The following is a 21,851-nucleotide window of genomic DNA, read 5'->3' as shown; positions in this document are numbered from 1 at the left end:
CACCGCAACACGTCCTCGAGTCTAACCTTGAAAATTTAGATATACTCAGGTATACCCTCGAGTCATATACTAGCATTTTTTGTGTGCTCAGTTTTCCCCTTGGGTGCTAATACTGGCTAGTGCAATATACTCAGTTTTACCCTCAAGTGGCTGGTCAACAGAGAGTCAACAAATGGGATTAACCAGTTAAATGAGTTATTTAATGTGCAAAAAATTACGAAAAAGAGTGGCACTTACTCATGGAGTCTTTACCACAAGTTGCCACTTCTCAAATCATAGATAAATCATAGATAAATCAAGTTTTACCACAAATTGCCACTTCTCAAATCACCTAGTAGCTATGAAGGTGCATGGTTTTCCACAATAAGCCCTACCCAAAACAGCTTTCCCCAAAACATACTTTGTCTGAATGAGGCCATAATTTTCACACTCATGTATATTTGTATTGCAAATAGTTTGAGGTAGGCCAAGATGGGTTTCATTGTACAAAACACGCATTTTTCATTTTTTAAATCTCATATTTGAATTCCTTAGTCTGTTTACTACTCACTTGCCCTTGGTTTCTTGATACTACTCAGTTTTGCCCTCTCCCTTCACAAATTCTCACAGACGCCCAACATTACCCTAATTGGTCTAGCCCATGTCACGCGGATCGTGCCCGCCGACCGTTGATCGTATGATTTAACGGGCAGGATAACCCCTATCTCTCTCTAGTCGGGGCCACCATCCTCTCTCTCTCTGTCGGCGGTTAGCTTCCACCCTCTATATATGCTAAAGGGCGGTTACCCAGTACGCTAAAGTTTGGTTTTCTATATTATTTTTCACGAGATAAATTATAAACTCTTTTAGGTATTATTTTTCACGCAAAAAATGATAAACCATCACCGATTTGTACTTTTCACGCAAAAAATGATACACCATCACCCATTTGTTGTAGCCATTACTTTTCACGCAAAAAATGATACACCATCACCAATTTATTGTAGCCATTACTTTCCACGCAAAAAATGATACACCATCACCCATTTCTTGTAGCCATTACTTTTCACGCAAAAAATGATACACCATCACCAATTTATTGTAGCCATTACTTTCCACGCAAAAAATGATACACCATCACCCATTTCTTGTAGCCATTACTTTCCACACAAAAAATGATGAACAATCACCGATTTCTTGTAGCCATTACGGTAAAATGATAAACTATCATGAATTACCATTTCTTTTAGCCATTACTTTTCACGGTAAAATGATGAACAATCACCCATTTCTTGTAGCCATTACGGTAAAATGATAAACTATCATGAATTACCATTTCTTTTAGGCATTACTTTTCACGGTAAAATGATGAACAATCACCCATTTCTTGTAGCCATTATGGTAAAATGATAAACTATCATGAATTACTATTTGAAGGGATCTCGGGATACTAAATTAGTGTCATAAATGCTACTACTTTTTCCTATATATGTGGTCAAAGTTTAAAGGGAAGTTTGACTAAACACAAAACCTAGATGACTACCCCCACAACGATCATGTCCTCCTTAGGCTGGCCATAGTGCTAGTATCTAAATAGATCTTGTACACACATTTTGTATTGAGATTCTACAAAATAATAAATTTAGAAGATTATGATATTACCCTATAATACCACCCACTATAGTGATAGTATCATAGGCAAATACCATATGCATGATACAACAATATGATACTATGCACTATGACTAGCCTTAATTTATTGTGTAAACCCCCACAAGGCCACAACGGTCACCTCCTCCTTAATTTATTGTGTAAACCCCTACAACGGTCATCTCTCCCTTATAAACACCCACAACGGCCATCCCTTGTGTCAATAGGTTCTGCCTCTTTCTTCTTCGTTCACATACACTTGATCCATTGCCATGGCTTCCACGTGGATTATCATCATTGCCACCACCACCGTCAACACTGCCATTGATCATAGAGGAGTTCTTCATCGTCGTCTATGAAGATCCTTTGGTCAAGAAGGTACGTCCGCGTTCCCACATATATGATGCATGTCATTAATTATGGGGGCTACATGTATTTCGCCCTCCGTTTCGTTTCCAGACTATGTTACTATTGCATAATATCAGTGGCGGAGCTAATAACTAATATCTTGCATGAAAATTCCACCTAAATTTTTCCATGAAAGAATTAGGCAATAAATGGACTCTATTAATATTACATGTACTACTACTCGGACGACGAAGATACTGACGATGAAAGCGACGACGACGTGAAGCCATGCATCCATCCCCTTTAGATAAGGGAATTATGACCAAGAATATATATGTAGCTTCATATGCATCGATTTAGAGATCTAGCTATATATTATGCATTTAAAAAATTATATCGCAATTTCCACCATGATTCGAGCACCACAGCATCCAAACGATGCCGATATCGGCATGGTCAGAACGGCTATGCTCGCCGCCACTGCTAGGTCACCGTCGGGAAGCACCATGTTTAGCATAAGATTCACTTTAGATTAAGCTGCGAAAATACTCACCTGCCATTGGCTGAGGCGGCCCCACAGAGCGGCTCTATATGATATTCTCTAAATAAATAGATGACCGCAGCGGTCATTGGCTACGGAGGCCCCACAGAGCGGGAATATATAATTTTCTCTAAATAAATAGAAGACCCCACTGGTCATTGGCTGCGGCAGCCCCACATAGCGGTAATATATGTCTTTTCCTGAAAAATAGACGACCCCACTGGTCATTGGCTGCGACAGCCACACAGAGCGGTTATATATGTATTTTCTTGAAAAATAGACGACCCCACTGGTCATTGGCTGCGGCAGCCCTATAGAGCGGCCCCATTTGTCATTGGCAGCACCGCGTATACAATCAGGAAATAAAATGGCCCACGCGTCAGCGACAAATGGATGGCTACCCGTCAGCACGAGACGGTCAGAGAGGAACTGCCCTCTGTGCAGCCCCACCTCGATCTGTGCAGCCCCACCCGTCAGATTAATGGTAACGGTAAGGCCTCTGACCTGACGGCAACCCTCTCGTCCGAGGGGTTTCAAACTAGAGGGAGGAGAAAACTGAGAAAAAGTTAAGAGGCTGGGGAAAACTGAGCACAACTAAGGAACCAGGGGCACGAAAATAGAGATCCCAACAAAAAAAGAGTCGCTACATATTTTAAATTAAATTAATTTTTTAGGGTTGACATTTATTTATATTTACCATTGATAAATTGCGGGCCACCAGGTTGATAGCTTGTAAACTAAAAGAGAGTCGCTAAAATATTCTAAATGAAATACTTTTTAGGGTTATTATTTATTTTATATTTACAGTTGATAAATAACGAGGTACCAGGTTGATAGCTTGTAAAATAAAAAAAATGTTCGCTAAAATATTCTAAATAAAATACTTTTTAGGGTTGGTAGTTTTTTTATAATTACCATTGATAAATAACGGAGCACCGGGTTGATAACTTGTAAACTAAAAAGAGTCGCCAAAATATTCGAAATGAAGCTAGATTTTAGGATTGGTAGTTATTTATATTTACTGTTGATAAATAACAGGACACCGGGTTGATAGCTTCTAAACTAAAAAAAAATTCGCTAAAATGTTTAAAATAAAATTAACTTTGGGGTCGATAATTTTATATACATTAACCGTTGATCACTCAAGTACGGAGGGTTTGATTATTCAAAACAGATAGGCTTGATAACTTTTAGCCCAAAAAAAAATTCTCGAAACATATCAACATGGGTGCTAGTTTTGAAGATCTCGTCGAGACGGATTTATTGGTGAAAGCGAATCTTAATTTGGAGTTGTTGTTTGAAAGTTAAAACGTTTTGAATTTTCAAATTTGGAAAAAATTTCGCTGACATCAGCAGATTCGTCTATTTGTGCATGCATGTAGAACTTTTCCTCAATACCCTGCACCAGGTTGATAATTTTATACATTTACCGTTGATCACTCAAGTACGAAGGGGTTGATTATTCAAATAGAGATGCTTGATAACTTTTAGCCCGAAAAAAAGTTTCTCGAACCATATCAACATGGGTGCTAGTTTTGAAGATCTCGTCGAGACAGATTTATCGGTGAAAGCGGATCTTAAATTGGAGTTGTCGTTTGAAAGTTAAAACGTTTTGAATTTACAAATTTGGAAAAGATTCCGCTGACATCAGTAAATTCGTCTATTTTGTGCATGCATGCAGTACTTTTTCTCAATAGTCTACACCAGGTTGATAATTTTATACATTTACCGTTGATCACTCAAATACAGAGGGATTGATTATTGAAATAGAAAGGGTTGATAACTTTTAGCAAGAAAAAAAGTTTTATCGAAACATATTAACATGTGTGCTAGTTTTGAAGATCTCGTCGAGACAAATTTATTGGTGAAAGCGGATCTTAATTTGGAGTTCTCGTTTGAAAGTTAAAACGTTTTAAATTTACAAATTTGGAAAAGATTCCGCTGACATCAACAAATTCGTCTATTTTGTGCATGCATGCAGAACTTTTTTTCAATAGTCTACACCAGGTTGATAATTTTATACATTTACCGTTGATCACTCAAATACGGAGGGGTTGATTATTCAAATAGAAAGGGTTGATAACTTTTAGCAAGAAAAAAAGTTTTGTCGAAACATATTAACATGGGTGCTAGTTTTGAAGATCTCGTCGAGATGAATTTATTGGTGAAAGCGGATCTTAATTTGGAGTTATCGTTTGAAAGTTAAAACGTTTTGAATTTTCAAATTTGGAAAAGATTCCGCTGACATCAGCAAATTCGTCTATTTTTGTGCATGCATGCAGAACTTTTTCTAAATAGCCTACATCAGGTTGATAATTTTATACATTTACCGTTGATCACTCAATTACGGGTGGTTGATTATTCAAATTGAAAGGGTTGATAACTTTTAGCCCGAAAAAAAGTCGTCGAAACATATTAACATGGGTGCTAGTTTTGAAGATCTCGACGAGACCGACTCATAGGTGAAAACAGATCTTAAATCGGAGTTGTCGTTTGTGAGATAAAACGTTTTAAATTTTCACATTCGGAAAGATTCTCGCTTACGTCATCAAATTCGGCTGTTTTTACATGCATGCAAAACTTTCCCTTAATAACCTCCACTATAGTCCAAATTTTTCCAAAAATAGAAAAAAAATTGGTTGAAAACTGAGCGCTCATTCCCTCCCTAGCGCTCGAACGCTAGCTAGGGCAGCCCGGTAGAGACGCACCTTAAACACAGAACCAAGCAGCAACGTTCCCAAACGCTTGATCTGGCCTGATTTAGGAGAGGCGACTCTAAATAACTCGATGGGTCACGATATGCTCCGGCCCGCTTCATTTTTTATTATTTCTCGCTAACACACACACTCTCATCGCCGTGGCCGCCTTTGGACGCATGTTCTCCTCAGGAACAAACATTCCATTTTTCTGTATTTAGAGAACTCCTGAAAAACAAAATGTTCATAAATATAAAATTATTCAAGAATTAGAAAAAGAGTTGATGGATTAAATTTTCTTCGTAAATCTGAAAAAATGTTCATGAATTTTAAAATCTTCTTGCCTTTCAAAAAATGTTGACGGATTTGAAAAATTCAAACACTTATAAATGTTCAATAATTTTAAAAATTATATTGAATTTAAAATTATTTATGAATTTCAAAGTACGCTACGAATTAAAAAATGGCCACACATTAAAAAAATGGTCGCAAAATTATAAAAAGCTCGTGAGTTAAAAAAAACTAAAATAGGAGACTAAAAGAAAAAAGAAAAATAGGAAACCATAAATATTTTTCATTTTCTAAAAAATAAATAGGTACTTTATATTCAAGAATTTCAGAAAGTTTTTACAAATTTTTAAAATAGTTGTGATTTTTCAAAATATTCATGAGTTTGTCAAGTGTTCGAAAATTTGAAAGTATCGAGAAAATTCATAAATGCACGTAAATCTAGTGTCGCAGGAATATGTATTACCCTCCTCCTAGTTGGATCCCCAATCCTAATAATCGCATACGCGGATGAAAGTCAAGAAATGTCAACCTGAGACTAGTCAACAAGGACCCCGGTCATGATGCGGTCAACAAGGTCAGAGCTCCAAGTCACGGTACCCGCCCCATGCAAATTCCCACGGAAGCCAATAGAACTTCCTCTCCATATTTGGCATCGAGACACTAAAAAGGGAGAAGAGCATGCTAAGCGTCCCATGGAATTACTCCTCGTCATCGTCTTCCTTATCCTCGCTTTCTTCATCATCTTTATTTTCGGGGTTGCTCTCATAGGCATCTTCATCGTCAGGGTTGCTTCATTTCGATGAATAAGACGCGCACGTATTCTAAGGTAAACTTTGACCGAAAAATTGAGCAACAAAATCTTAGTGTTGCTGGATTCGTCTTCAAAAACACTATCTAATGTTGCCAATTTTATAACAATAATCGTATATATATAGTAATTCTTGGCCAAAGAAAAACACGAAAAACGAGAACGTCTTATTGACTGGAATGGAGGAAGTATTCAACAAAACAACATATTGCATGAGAAAAGATTGACACCCTACTCCAGTCCATCGAAAGAACATGTAGACCTAAGAGAGAAGCTATAGCAACTAGTGAAAAAGAGCAGCAGCTAGATCAACCGGTCTAGTTACCTTCGGTTAGCTTACTTCAAATAGTTGCTTCCGGTTCCAGATAAGTCGGCAACTTATCAACATGGTGAATCTGCATTCTATGTATGTAAACCTACCCACCGAGGGAAATGTGTCAATAAAAACCTTTAATACCACCATGGAGTAATTCAACCAGATTTAACAGCCTGAGAATATAAATTAAACCACAAATTAGAGTGGTATATTCTCTTGGATGCTAATGTTTCGAGTAAAGATCAACCATCTTTCATTTTACTGCTCATTTATTTCTGAAGCTAGGGTTTATTAAGCTTTGTTAAGAGAAATATTTGAGTTTCTATACTACAAAATTAAATTAATTGGTAAGTACTCACATAAAATGCGCATGTATAGAGTAATTATTGGTCAAATGATTATACCAATGAAACTTACTTTGCTCTAGATTAAGGATGGAATGAGTATAAGTTTGACAGCTGGACTCTACAAAATGTTCACATGTATGCAGCGCGTACGGTAGTTATTTAGTGTGGACACATATTGATGTTAGTTGTGTGCCTTATGAGACAAATATTAGTACCATAGCATTATCTTTTTGTAGGATTAACTAGAGAATTTGTATAGTGGTTTGTTTTAGCGGAAGACTCCATAAGGACCCTCATCACTAACCGATGAACATGTTTTGAGGTGTCAATAAAATTCTTAATTTATTTTCACATGATGCTCTTCATGTATATAAATTTCATGAATAAATATCTTCATTTGTAAGCTGCATAAATTAAAAGGCAATGTGTGTATATATTGCTTGTTAAGAAGCCCAAAATGGAGCGGGGCTAATGTGTTAGCTGTGGCGATCCTCGCACCACTGCTCGATCCTAGTAGTGGTGAAGCATCAACAGCCGAAATATAACTACTCCGTAGTTAACTACTGCTAACTGTAGGGTTTTGCGAATTAGAGGATTATTACTTGTATCAAGACTGAATGTATATCAAATTGTTCCAACTTGCTTCAGTTAAGACAGTAATATTATAAAACTATACAAATAAGAAAAAAAGATTATTCGGTTTGGTGCTACTGCTAAAAGCAAATAGACATGATCACTAGAAACAGTGTCTGGCTAAAAACTGCAGATCTCAATGGGCAAATGGAAGAAGGAAATACAATTCCTGAACATGTCTCGGCATGTTTTTGCCGCTAGCGTACTCCATCGAGAACTTGAAACCATCACATGCAGGACCTCCAGCGAGCGGATCTGTCGTTGCAGGCTGCCTCTACTAGTATTGAAGGACGATTGCAGTGCGGCTAACGTTGGGAGTTGGGACTCCATAGTCTTTTTGTCTTTTTGTTTTGAGGTACACAAACGACTCGAGAATTATAGAAGGCTAGGGCTGAGTTCTACTAGTATTTGGAAACGGGCCGCAATATAGCAGAGTTGTGTTTGCATACTTCTCCCATGCAGATCCTGGTATGAATTATACATTATACATTATATAAAGGGTGGCTGATTTAGAGGAATCCTAATGCCACAGCCACTGTTCATGGTCTATTTATCCTTTCATTCATTCAATGGTTGTGTGACACATCGTTGCTTTTCTGTTTGGTACATTGACTCACCCCATCGCTGTTTTCAGTAAAAAAAATTTGGCATAGAGGGCAACCAGATACCGGTTAATAGGCTTTGCCTCTACATATTGTTAAGATTAGCTCCCGGTGACATTTTCCTCCTTCACAGTTTGGTTCACATTGGTCAAAGTGGTGTGAAGACCCCACCCCTACCACACACGTCATCTCTCTCTGGATTCTTCCCCCACGACCTCCTCTAGACCTCCATCTCCACCGGCCACCCCTGGAGCTTCTCCCTTGCCGGCACCCTTCACCATAGCCACCTCAACAACACACCTCTGATTGTCACCCACCGTAACCACACCTGGGAGCCGCTCAAGGAGATCGGACACGAAGGGTAAGTAGGGATGCGGAGGATCACAGGCGCGCGTGATCTCTCCGGCAGTCACGAACTAGAGCGGAACGACGTCGCGGCGGTGCCAAATCGGCGGAGGAGACCGACATGGTGATGTGCCAGCGGCGTGGGAGAAATTCAGAGCTTTCCGGAGGCGTTCTGATGGTGGCGGCATCATAGGGGAATCAGTGGAGGAGACCGTCGTGGTGTTGGGGCATGGGGAGGAGGTCCGACCTGGTCGGGTTCATGGCGGCGGTCGTTCCTTCCTCGGCGGTCGTCGTTCAGGCGCTCGGGCTTATCAACACAAATGCGTGCTTCACGGCGGCTCTGGTCTTTCGTGTGCGCGTTATGTGCACCTGCCTCACAGTCGCAGATGACAGTATGGAGACTTCGCATCTCAGAGCAGATGCAGTAAGCTGCTTATCCCCTGTGTATCCATCTTCCCTTAATTCAGATCGGAAATAAAGAAGCAGAATTTAGGTGCTTCTCCCCCGTGTATCCCTCTCCCCAATTCAGATCGGAAATAAAGAAGCACCAACGGGGCATGCATAGCGAGCAGTGGCAGCGGAAACAAAAGACTAGAATTTATGCTACACCTGTGGCATCATCTAGGAATGGACGACGAAGAGCTTATTTTCACTGTGCCTGCCAACAAGGAGGTAGCTGCAGATAGTGTGTGAGGGTTCGTGGAATGCCAACATCCTGTTTCCTGCATCAAGGATGGCATCACTAGGTGCATCCGTCGCGGTCCCCTCCGGTGGAGGTCGAGCCTTGCTGTGACATGGAGCAGGCTGATGAAGGACAACCTGATGGCCACTCTATATCTTGGGTGAATAATCCAGGTAGCCCATATTATACCCTTTGCTCATATAGTGACTATTTACTGAAGTTGTTCCACTGGTAGAACTGGGCTAAACTTCCAGTATAGTTTTATTGTGTCCATACATTATAACGTGTTATCTGTGAGTTGTCAATTTTGCATGTGTTTCACTCTACATATAAATGTTGAATCTAGGCGCGGGAGGTTACATTGTTCAGGATTTTGCAAGCAGTCAGCTAGGGTAAATGGAGAGTAGTGCATGTGTCCACCCTGGATTGGTGAGAGATCAATTTTTTTGCTACAACATCCACGACTGTAAATTTGAAGTGTCGGAGCCTACCTTCTGGTCATGCACTGCAAGACACATCCAATGTCTACTGCAAGGTAATAACCAATAATTACTTAGTTCTCGCAGATTCCGAGATTCGCTCTTTAAAGATAAATAATAGATATGGTCGTAAAGTACTGCTGCCCGCTACTTTTGTCTTATGAAAATTTCAGAACAGAGGTAACACCTCAACATAACCGTTGGTTTAGCTAGGAACTCCCCTTGACACAAATGGTACTGCTTAAAATATATCCCCATAGCAGTACAAGTAGCCATGTTACTCCTTCAATACTACCTTGCCTTCTCTCAGAGCATGTCTAACAGGCCCCGTATAACCCGCCCACCCCGTAAAATTCCAGCGAGATACGGGGCAGGCGCGATATGGGCCGTCTAGCAGGCCCCGTATTAGGGCCGGCCCGTTTCGGCGGAATACGGGGTCCAGGAAATCGGCCCCGTCGCCCCCTACTTATACTGGGCGCAGGTGCGAGTGAGGGGTTAACCCCTCACTCGCAACCCTAGCTCCGTCGTGCGCCGCCGCCTCCTCCATCTTGCTCCGGCGAGAAATTCCTCACTCCCCCGCGCCGCATTCCACCCCATCTCCGGCATGGACTCCCGCCGCCGCAGTACTGCCTCGCCGGCGAGCGGATCGAAGCGATCCCGCTCGCCGGACACCGTTGAGGAGGCGTGGCGGCTCAAGTGCAAGAGATCCGCCGCCAGGAGCCGCCGTGCGGCGTGCCGGTACGACGGCGCGCTGTACGTGCCGGATTCGCTCCGGGAGTACGCCGCGGGTGGGCGGTGGTACCGACAAGACCCGCCGCTCAAGCCGATGAGCGGCGGAGCCTTCAAGAAGTGGCTCGCCGAGTGGCCGCGCGACCGCGCGTCCAAGGCGGCATGGGCGGCGATCATCGGCAGCACCAGCGGAGGCGGCGAGGAGGAAGAGGAGGCGGCAGAGGAGGAGGCAGAGGAGGAGGCGGCCTTCCGGCGTGCGGTGGCCGAATCCGAGAAGGATGCCGCCGACAAAGCTCGGGCGGAGGCAGAGGAGGAGGCGGCGGCCATCGCCGCCGTCCGGGAGTTCGAGGCGTGGGAGGAGGCGGCCTCCATCGTGTTCATCCCCTTCGTCATCCTTGACGAGTAGATGTAGGATAGATGTAGTATGATCCGTAGTATGATCGCAATGTATGTATGATCCGTAGTATGATCAATGAAGATGAACTTTTCGGGGTTTTTATTTTTGAAAATACGGGGCGAAATACGGGGTCTGCTAGACGGAATGGCTCTTCCGTTAGCAATTTTTTGATACAGGGCGAAATGCGAGCGTTATACGGGGCAACAAAATACGGGGCCTGTTAGACATGCTCTCACAACTTCTCGACATCATGCTCGATTTCTCATGCTTGAATTGGCTAATTTATAGCTTGCATAAGATCTTTATCCTAAAATGTTCATGTGCATGATACTGCAATTCATATCAGAGTTTAAATTATTCTTTAGGAACAGTGATTTAAGTAAGAAGCAGGAAAGGGTTTCACCTAATATAGACCCTGACTCTTTGTTCAAATTACAGTGAACCTCTTGATTCTTTTTAACATGAACTTCTGACAGTTGGTCTTGGATATCTTATAAAAGTTCTGCTAGGGCCTCTCTTGCTCTGGTGATTTATCATATTTCTGTTTCAGTAGGACTACTCACGGTCTGCTACTTATCAATTTTTGAATCACATTTGGTAAACCCAAGTGTGTTACCGATTTCTATGTTTTCTTCAATTTAGCAGTACTAACTAATAATTGACATGCAAAAGTACCGGTTAAATTATAAAGACTTGCTTCTAAAAACTAAAAGTAACATGAAATTGTCAACATACTGTTAGGGTAGCAGTTAAATGATGTATATTCAGTTGTTCTGTTATGGTCGGTTTGACCTATACCCGCAGGAAGCCCACTAGTGGCTAGTTGTGGGCTTAGCCCAAGTAAATTAGGGGCTTAGCCCAAGTAAATTAGGGTTTCGAGGAGACCGTCCTCCTATATAAACACTTGTATCCCTTCGAGATTAATCAGACAATAATTCAGTATCATTACTGTCTCGTCTCCTGAAGGGAGACGGGAGATCCCTGCGCCCGCCGCACCAACCCTAGCCGCCGCCTCCTTCCTCCGCGCCGGCGCCCAGCCGCCGGCGCCGAGCTCTCCAACCTCTCCGCCCTCACTTACACCCTTACAACCTCCGCCCTAGATCCGGTAGAACCCTAGCCTCTACCACTTTGGTATCAGATTGCCTAGGTCTCATGGGCTCCAACAGCCCCCCCCCCCCCCCCCGTCGACACCATCGCCGCCACGTCCACCGCCGCCACCAACACCACCCCCGCCGCCATGACCGGCGCCCACGCGCTGCAGGGGGCCGCCACCGCCGCAACTGGAGACCAGGCCGCCGCCGTCCTCACGGGCCTCGACCTCCTGCCCGCTACCTTGGCGGACCTCGCCGTCAGCCTCCGCGCCGTCCGCTTCGAGCTCGCGGAGATCAAGGCCGGCTAGCACCCGCCGCCCCACCAGCCGCCGTTCCGCCGCCGCCCCACCAGCCGCTGCTCCGCCGTCGCCGCCACCGGCCGCCGCTCCGTCGCCGCCCCCACCGGCCGCCTCCGCCGCCAGCAATGGCCGGCCCGCGTGGTGGCCGCCGTCACCCTCGCCGATTCCGACATGGACCGACGCGTCGCCCGTCTACACTCATACTGCGGCGCGGACGACGGTTCATCCGCCCGCCCACCGCCCTGGCAGTCCTGGCGGGTTTGTGGGCCCCTTCGCCACGAGCACGTCCTTCAACCCGGGCCGCCAGGAGGGCGCCCCCGAGGTTCCGCCTTTGGCACAGCAGCCGCCCCGCTTCACTAAGCTGGAGTTCGCCACCTACGACGACGCCACCGACCCCCTGAACTGGCTGAACCAGTGTGAGCAGTTTTTTTGGGGGCAGCGGACGCTCAGCACCGACCGCACATGGATCGCCTCCCATCACCTACGGGGCACCGCGCAGACTTGGTACTATGCCCTCGAGCAGGACGAGGGCGGGATGCCACCCTGGGAGCGTTTCCGCGACATGTGCCTCCAGCGGTTTGGGCCGACCCTCCGTGGCAGCCGCCTCGCTGAGCTGGGACGCCTCGCCTTCACCACCACGGTCCAGGACTTCGCCGACCGCTTTCAGGCGCTCGCGTGCCATGCCCCGGGCGTCTCGGAACGGCAGCGCGCCGATCTCTTCGTCGTAGGCCTCCCCGACTACATCCGCATCGACGTCGAGATGCGCGAGCCGGTGGACCTGCAGACGGCCATGTACTACGCACGAGCCTACGAGCAGCGCGCCCTCGCCATGCAGCAGGTCTACGCGCAACGTAGCAGCGCTCATCCCGCGCCCCGACCCGCCCCGACACCCACCGCCCCGTCGCGCCCCGCACCGGCCGCTGCGCCCGTAGGCCCTCCTGCGCCAACTCGCCCCTTCAAGCGGCTGACGGCTGCGGAGCAGCTTGAGCGGCCGCCGCCAGGGGCTGTGCTTCAACTGCGACGAGAAGTACGCACCGGGCCACACGTGCGCGCGCCTTTTCTACCTGGAGACCATCGACGACACCGACGTTGAGACCCTCGCCGCCGAGCTCGCGGCCGCCACCGTCACTGAGGCCGGTGTCACGACCTACGCGCCAGTCGACGCGTCCGCCTTCGTCGTCTCTCTCCATGCTATGGCGGGCATCAAGACGGCAAAGACGATGCTGCTCCCGGTGACGATCAATGGGGAGCGTCTCACTGCGCTGGTGGACACGGGTTCCACGCACAACTTCCTGTCCAACACCGCCATGCGCCGCCTCGCTCTCCAGCCGGTGGGATCGGAGAAGTACAGCGTCACCGTCGCCAATGGGGATCGTCTTACGTGCCAGGGCGTGGCGCGACAGGTTCCCATGCTCGTGGGCGACGAGCCGTTCGCCATCAACTGCGTCGGCATCGACTTGGGCTGCTACGACTTCATCCTCGGCCTCGACTTCCTGAGCACTTTAGGCCCCATCCTGTGGGACCTCGACGCGCTGTCCCTCATCTTCTGGCGCGAGGGCGGCCGCCGTGTTCACTGGATGGGCGTGGGCAGCACTGGCACATCCCCGCAGCTCCACCTGATGGCCGCCGCGCTAGACGAGGCGCATCCGCTCCTGGCCGACTTACTGCAGCAGCACGGCGACCTCTTCGATGAGCCGCAGGGCCTCCCTCCCTCGCGACCCTGTGACCACCGCATCCACCTGCTGCCAAACACGGCACCCGTAGCTGTGCGGCCGTACCGGTACCCCCAGCTGCAGAAGGACGAGCTCGAGCGCCAGGTGGCGGTCATGCTAGCACAGGGCATCATCCGGATCTCGACGTCACCGTTCTGCGCCCCCGTGCTTCTTGTGCGCAAGACCGACGGCACGTGGCGTTTCTGCAGCGACTTCCGCGCCCTCAACACCGTCACGTCCAAGGACAAGTTCCCCATCCCCGTCGTGGATGAGCTCCTGGACGAGCTACATGGCGCGCGCTTCTTCACCAAGCTCGACTTGCGCTCGGGCTATCATCAGGTGCGCATGCACCCAGACGACATCGCCAAGACAGCGTTCCGCACTCACCATGGCCACTATGAGTTTTTGGTGATGCCGTTCGGCCTCTCCAACGCACCGGCGACCTTCCAGGCTCTGATGAACGATGTGCTCAGCCCCTACTTACGCCGCTTTGTGCTTGTTTTCTTTGATGATATTTTGATCTACAGCGCATCTTGGGCGGAGCACCTGCAGCACGTGGCCATCATCTTCAACGAGCTTCGAGCGCATCGTCTTCACCTCAAGCGCTCGAAGTGCTCGTTTGGCACGACTTCCGTCGCGTACTTGGGCCACGTCATCTCCGCCGACGGTGTCGCTATGGACGCGGACAAGGTCGCTGCCGTCGCCGCCTGGCCAACGCCCCAGTCGCCACGAGCTCTTCGCGGATTTTTGGGCCTCGCAGGATACTACCGGCGATACATCCAGGACTTCGGCCTCATCGCCGCGCCCCTCACGCGCCTGCTTCGCCGCGACGCCTTCTCCTGGGACGAGGAGGCGGCCACGGCCTTCGCCGCCCTGCAGCGGGCACTAACGACGGGTCCCGTTCTTCAGATGCCGGACTTCGACGAGCCGTTCGTGGTGGACTGCGACGCCTCCGGCATTGGCTTCGGCGCCGTCCTTCACCAGGGCGAGGGTCCACTCGCTTTCTTCAGTCGCCCCTTCGCCGCGCGCCACCACAAGCTCGCCGCATATGAACGCGAGCTGATCGGGCTAGTCCAGGCGGTGCGCCACTGGCGGGCGTACCTTTGGGGCCGGACATTCCGTGTGCGCACGGACCACTACAGCCTGAAGTTCTTGCTGGATCAGCGCCTCTCCACCGTGCCGCAACACCAGTGGATCAGCAAGATCTTCGGCTTCGACTTCACCGTCGAGTACCACCCCGGCCGCCTCAACACAGTCGCCGACGCCCTGTCCCGCCGAGACGTTGACGACACTGCGGACGCGCCCACAGTCGGTGCAGCCCTCTGCATCCACTCCGGGCCATCTTTCGCCTTCATCGACGAGGTTCGCCGCGCTACTGCCACGGCTGCGGATGCGCAGCAGCTGCGCCAGCGCCTGGCCGACGGCGAGCTGGCCACGCCATGGCGCCTGGACGAGGGACTACTCCTCCATGGACGCCGCATATTCGTGTCGGATCATGGAGACCTGCGCCACCAGGCCTTGTCCTTGGCGCATTCTGTAGGTCACGAGGGCGTCCAGAAGACCCTGCACCGTCTCCGCGCTGATTTTTACATCCCAGGGGATGACGCCCTGGTGCGAGACTGGGTGCGGGCGTGTGTCACATGCCAGCGGAACAAGACGGAGACGCTCCGTCCGGCGGGCTTGCTGCACCCGCTGGACGTGCCGTCCCAGGTGTGGGCGGACATCTCCATGGACTTCATCGAGGGGCTGCCGAAGGTTGGCGGCAAGTCCGTCATCCTCACGGTGGTTGACCGCTTCTCCAAGTACGCGCACTTCATCGCCCTCGGTCATCCCTATACGGCGGCGTCCGTGGCACGCGCTTTCTTCGACAGCATCGTTCGCCTCCACGGGTTTCCGTCCTCCATCGTCAGTGATCGTGATCCTGTGTTCACGGGTCACGTCTGGAGGGACCTCTTTGGGTTGACGGGCGTAAAGCTCCGCATGAGCACGGCGTTACATCCTCAGACGGACGGCCAGTCCGAGGTCGTCAACAAGATCATCGCCATGTACCTGCGCTGCCTCACCGGGGATCGTCCACGAGCTTGGGTGGACTGGCTGGCGTGGGCCGGAGTACTGCTACAACACGTCCTACCACTCCGCGCTGCACGCTACCCCCTTTGAGGTGGTCTACGGGAGGCCACCACCGGCGATGCTTCCCTATGCGTCTGGCACGGCCCGTACTGAAACGGCGGATGACCTGCTGCGTACCCGCGACGAGATACTGGCTGAGGCGCGCCAGCGACTTCTTCAGGCTCAGCAGCTGGCCAGGAAGTACTATGATGCACACCATCGCGAGGCGGAGTTTGCGGTGGGCGATTGGGTCTGGCTACGTCTTCTTCACCGGACGACCCAGTCCTTGGACCCGCGCTCCAGGCGCAAGTTGGGACCTCGTTACGCCGGTCCTTTCCGTGTGCTAGAGCGCATCGGCAAGCTCGCCTACCGCCTTGAGTTGCCTGCGGGCTCGCGCCTCCACGACGTCTTCAACGTCGACCTCCTGAAGGCCTACCGGGGCGACCCTCCTTCCGCACCACCAGCTCTTCCACCTACTTCGGATGGGCGTCTCGAGCCTGCCCCGGTGATTGTGGCTCGCGTGTTGAAGGCCCAGCCGCGCCGTGGTGTTTGGCACGTCTTGGTGCATTGGACCGGCCTGCCCGAGGATGAGGTGACTTGGGAGAAGCTTGAAGATCTCCGCCAGCAGTTTCCAGAAGTTCAGCTCGAGGACGAGCTGTTTGAGAAGGCGGGGAGAGATGTTATGGTCGGTTTGACCTATACGCGCAGGAAGCCCACTAGTGGCTAGTTGTGGGCTTAGCCCAAGTAAATTAGGGGCTTAGCCCAAGTAAATTAGGGTTTCGAGGAGACCGTCCTCCTATATAAACACTTGTATCCCTTCGAGATTAATCAGACAATAATTCAGTATCATTACTGTCTCGTCTCCTGAAGGGAGACAGGAGATCCCTGCGCCCGCCGCACCAACCCTAGCCGCCGCCTCCTTCCTCTGCGACGGCGCCCAGCCGCCGGTGCCGAGCTCTCCAACCTCTCCGCCCTCACTTCCACCCTTACAACCTCCGCCCTAGACCCGGTAGAACCCTAGCCTCTACCATGTTCATATCGAGAAAAGTCTAGATTAATTTGTTTCCTAGGAGGTGTCTTTATAGTAAATGATTGGTAGCATGATCATATATTTGGTTTGGAGGCCTACACTGTAATTGGGATTAAAAGTGAGGCCATCTTGGTTAGTCCATCGACAGCCGACCAATGGGTGCATGCGTACAATAATTATTTGGTGAGTTGGGTTTGCCTTTTACTACTATCATTTCTGTCACTCAAGTAATAGTTTTACTGGATATGTTCAACTGTTACAATTTGACCGAGCGATGAAATTAACTATTACAATTTTACAGATAGACGAAAGAGTTCAAACCTTATAAGCTATTTTCCTTGAAATAAACTTTTTTGTTATTATGCTAAGATTGTGCGGAGCATGCATATACTTCACCATGATCAGTTGCAGTTTACTCTTTTTTTTTCTTGCTTTTCCTGATATTATGTGTACTATTATCAGTTACGGTTTGGTCATTTCCACTTGCTTTTCCTGTGTATGAGACATTAACCAAAAATCTGAAGTATGATCTTCCTGATTATGGTTTGTATGTCTTAGATGCAGAGAGAAAGGGTGGAGCATGGTGGTTAATCTTTCCCGTGTTTGGTCTTCTGTTCTCTTATCCAATCTTCAGCCCTGGGAGGGGCGTTTCTTCACATTCCCGTTGCAAGGTAAGAGATGGATTTATTGGCTGCTTTGTGTTCAGCTCATGCACTTATTTCTTCAGTTTTCTTTTACATGCACTCAATTGTTAATTTGAATCTGTCTGGTGGCTTATGCATAGGTTTAGGTTGGTCAATCTAATGTGTCTACCTGCACTCTCCAGCCTTCAAATTCGACCAGTGTTCACGGCTGACTGAAGATATGATGGTGCACGAAACCTAGAAGAGTAGTAATGCAAGCATTGTTGGTGAAAGATTTCGTACCTGAAGGGTCTCAGAGGAATGTTGTTGTGCGTGTTTCCCAGATCTGGGAGACCATTGATCAACAACAAAATCTCTATGAACTGGAGTTCATTGTCGTTCACCAACTACTACCTTCTGAACATTGAGATACCCGATCCCTCCATCATTACCTACACAAGAGGTCTAAGCAGTTAGCCTGGCCTTATCATCTAATTAGTTATCAATACTTACTCATCCTTTAGATAGGGAAAGCTATAATAGTATATATCATCTGAGCTCATTTAATTATCTGTTAGTGTTTGATCTACTCTCAACTGGCTTTACTTTTCAATATATTACAGCTAACTTAATATTTACATCCTTGATTTCGGCATCATTGCTTGCTAACTGAATATTTACATCCTTGAATTCGCCACCATCTCCTGCACGCAAAATGCATGCATTTAGCTTGGAATGTATGCTCTCAAAAGAAAAATTTAGGCAGCACAACTAGCAGTAAGTTTCAGCCTATAGCGCCACTAATTATCCGAAGATATGATGGTCGTTTATACATGATCTGCCCGGCCCAAATGCAAGATAGCATATCACCCGTAATAGATCAGAATTACCCAGAACACAAAAATCACCCAGGGTCTACCGGAACTTGAAAACTTTCCTCTGTATGTGATGATGCCCTGCCATGCAGAGGAAACAATTTTCTCCTGTCAGATTTCCAGCAAGGCCTGTGTACTAATTGCGTACTGTATTGTCTGCTGTCATGTTCTTTCAGTTCTCTCTTTTACTGTCTGTTTCAGATATTGTTGGAGTGGTGACGAGATTAACTGATCTTATCCCATGAAAGACAAATCAGGAACCAAAAAAAAGGTATACCTCCTCATCGATAGTATATTGCAACCCAAATTACATTGTTGCACTCATCAACAAATCTGGCCATCACTTGGAGTGCAAACAACATGAGAAAGAAGACCTGCCAAGAAATTTCTTGCAGATAAACAATAAGGCTAGCTTTACTAGGTTGATCGTCTGACATGCTTATCCGTTGCACACTTCATATACCATTGTAGGAAACCACAGTTTTGACAGACTATTCTTATTACAGCCGTTGCCATGTCTGCAGCTGCACACGCAACACATGACCAGAACAAGGAAAGTAGGCAGCTAGGCTACAGACCTACCTTCTTATCAGACAACCAGTTTGTCAAATTTTGGTCAAGACCCTGATGTATCTTATGTAGTGTTCCTTAAAGTGGACACATACAAGTGGCGCAAACTTCGCCATGCCCATTTAGAGACTCTGCAGCCTGACAAGAAATTGGGTCCCTTCTGAATTTATCTTACCATAATACAACGCTCTCCTACACGGTTCACTGCTAACTATTTCATCTGATATAAACAAAGCATTGCAAAGTAAACTTACCTTGCAGATGCAATAGCGAGTAGTAACGGTCCAACACAAGCTCATGTGCGGCATTCCTGTTCTGACCACCGGCCCGCTCATCACCAGCTCGCTCACGAGACTCCTCTTCCTGAATCTAGCGGAGCCCCATCATCTTTAGCGACTGTGCGTCCAGGCCCGAATCTTAGCCAGCCTTCTCCTCCGCCCAGATTTCTACTATGTGCACCAGAACCATGCTCGCGTCTGCCATTGCCACCCTCCAAATCTCATCCCACCGCTGTTTCCCTCCCCTTTATAGCTCGATTCATAGGATCAAATGAAGTACTGGGTCAGGGTTGGCATGATAAAGACAACAATCTGAGAAAAATGGTACAAAACGGCCAATTGCTAACAAACAGTGAACATATATAAAATTGGTGTTACGCACTCCATAATTTCGATTCCAAGTTCTACCACATATTTCTTCACAGTAGGCATGCATGGGAGAATAACATACCCGTTAGTTGCAGCTCAGCCCGCACTTGATCGAGGACACGGCCACCCGCCAGAAAAGCCACCGAAGAAGATCCACCGAACCAGCTGTACCAAGAACCTTTCCCCGGCCAGCTCCAACGACACCCGCGGACCAACAAACTTAGGTACTATCCTCCACAGACAGCCTCCAAGAAAGATGAAATTCAAGACCGTCCGCACGCTCACACTATCCTTCCCCTTCCAGCGGCAGAACCAGACAGCCAGGCCACCCGCGTCCGCAGCGCCACACACATCATCGCTGCGGACACTGGCCGCATCACCAAGCTAGCAGCAACGGACGCTATCATCGACATCTCATCGGACAAAGAGGAGGGCGACACACCCTACTGAAGATCTCCACTTCCGCAGCCTCACACAGAGCATGCTTAATTTTGGTAAATAGAGGTGCCACCGCTCTCGATCTGCAGCTGTGCGCACCGACCTGCAGAACAAATTGCCAGCAGCCAGGTGTAATCCCCTTTTGTCTACAAGTAAGATGTCTGAATGGTGGTGTTTTGGCACATGGGAATATATGCTTACTTTATTTTATAATACATGTTACACATATTTTAAAATTATAAAAATTGAAACGAAAAATTTGCATTTACACCTTCACGTGTTACGTGCTCACAAAATCCTTTCATGAAAAATCGACGTGTCATATGATCGTATGTAAAAAAGATAAAGTTCAATGCTAAAAATTAGGCTTTTTAGAAGATAATTTTTCTCTTGTTTACATAGACTAAATAAAAATATTTGTTCGTCGCAAAACTTGACGAATGCAAATATATTTAGAGATGTACATGTAGAACTTTTTATCGAAATTTTTCAACATTTCAAAATATATTTTTTGGTAGAGGGGGGCATATGCACTCGAAAGCCGAATTAGATTGAAAGAGTATATATTTATATCGCGGAGTTATCAATTAAATCCAGCCTATGCAACAATATATTGCCTAATAACATTACGAACAGTGGCGGCGCTACGGGTGGGCTATACTGGGCCGTGGCCCACCCTTTTCTGGCTACTTTCCCTTAAATTTTGGCTTAAATTTGGGCCATCAACAACAAATAGTTTATTTTCGACCCACTTTCTGCTTACCGGCCCAGTCTTTATTTTGGTGGTGCTTCGCCACTGATGCACAAATCCAAAAAAAGAAAGAAGAATTAAAAAAAAGTCTCGCTACAATGATCTATTTCTTGAAACAGCACCACTAACACCACTAAAACAATACTAAAAGTCCACCTTCTTCATAAGCGATGCCAAGAAGGAAATAGTGCACAACCGTTGTCCTCACCCGATCATAGATCTTAGGTTCTCACCCTGAAAAAAAATTCTCGCTCTCAAAAACAATGCCTTGAACAAAAACATTGCCAGACATACCAATTAAGATGAGACTTTGAATTTTCACCATAAAAGGTAAAACTATGAACTTTTTCTGTTCAGTCATCCCCACATATGCCCTGTAAATATTAATGTCATACAATGAAAGTAGTTTGTCATGCGAGACCCGGTCCCTCTGTAACAAGCACCGCTAACAGTGCATACGCGACTAATATTCTATTCACCATGTGTCGTTAATTCAGACTTAATAAGATTTTCTACAACAAGAGGACACGGGCGCGGCGTGCGCCGCGCCAATGCCTCCTAGTTCATATTTAACTGAAAAGACTTGGTGACTTATAAATCTTCAACTCTGGTGTCTGAGAAAAAAGAATTGAACTGTAGTCTTTGCTGTTGCGTTATGTAAAATTCTTGAAGACAAATGACAAAGACACGAGTAACACTGAACATCAAAGACCAACCTGAGATGTTATCTGACGCTGAGGGAACTTTTGACGTTTGAAGAGAGACAAATTGTTTATCAAGAACCCAAATGAGGTTATTTTTCTCTAAACCATTTGCATCCACTTCCAAAGAAAACTTTCCATCATGTCCAGGGTCCTTGGGAT

Source organism: Lolium perenne, chromosome 5 (assembly GCF_019359855.2).
Source record: "Lolium perenne isolate Kyuss_39 chromosome 5, Kyuss_2.0, whole genome shotgun sequence".
Classification (NCBI taxonomy): domain Eukaryota; kingdom Viridiplantae; phylum Streptophyta; class Magnoliopsida; order Poales; family Poaceae; genus Lolium; species Lolium perenne.
This window is presented reverse-complemented; position numbering follows the sequence as displayed.